We start from the raw sequence: 595 nt of genomic DNA on the forward strand, positions 1-595 counted from the left end.
CCCCCTCGCTGAAGAGATTAGAGAAGACCTTTGTTTCTTAAAGTTTTCTTTGTGTATGTTGCTCATGAATAGCAGGAAGCCAACCTCCTATCTTTGTGCCAGTGGTGCCACGCAACCGCAAGCCAACCGCTGGCCAACCCTTCCCCACCTACGGCACCCCAAGGCGAGCCCATCGGGGTTTACCTTGGGATGCGCCCGACGCACGCTACGGGTCTAAGGACAGCAACGCGGAGAGCTGGGACTCGAGTCCATCAGGGGTTTGCTGTTGGCGGGAGGACCAGGGCTGGCCCTACACCAGCCCACCACGGGGTCCTCTCCTCCAGCCTGCACCTGGGGGAGGAAGCCCTCAAGGACCGAAAGACGTTTTTCCCCCACCACGTGAGCAAATACAAATATACGCATCTGCCACGGAAGCATAAGGGGTTTCTAAATAAAATGTTGTCAGCCACTCGCTGAGTGCTAAAGTAGTGTTAAGCTGCAGAAAACAGTATTTCCTTTGGCATTTCAGGCAGTTTCGAACCAATGTTTGAAACTCAAAACCAGTGCCAAGCCTAAACACATCTGGTTGATCCCAGGCCACAAATAGCACAGGACT

The 595-nt window shown here is 53.4% G+C and overlaps 1 protein-coding gene across 1 annotated transcript in view; it reads right to left on the bottom strand.

Moving 5' to 3' along the window:
• The window catches only part of ZEB2 (zinc finger E-box binding homeobox 2), a 32,003-nt gene that overhangs the window by 2,428 nt on the left and 28,980 nt on the right, over positions 1-595 (bottom strand). The gene's annotated exons all lie outside the window — the stretch shown is intronic.

Source organism: Fulmarus glacialis, unplaced genomic scaffold, assembly GCF_000690835.1.
Source record: "Fulmarus glacialis isolate BGI_N327 unplaced genomic scaffold, ASM69083v1 scaffold15384, whole genome shotgun sequence".
NCBI lineage: Eukaryota > Metazoa > Chordata > Aves > Procellariiformes > Procellariidae > Fulmarus > Fulmarus glacialis.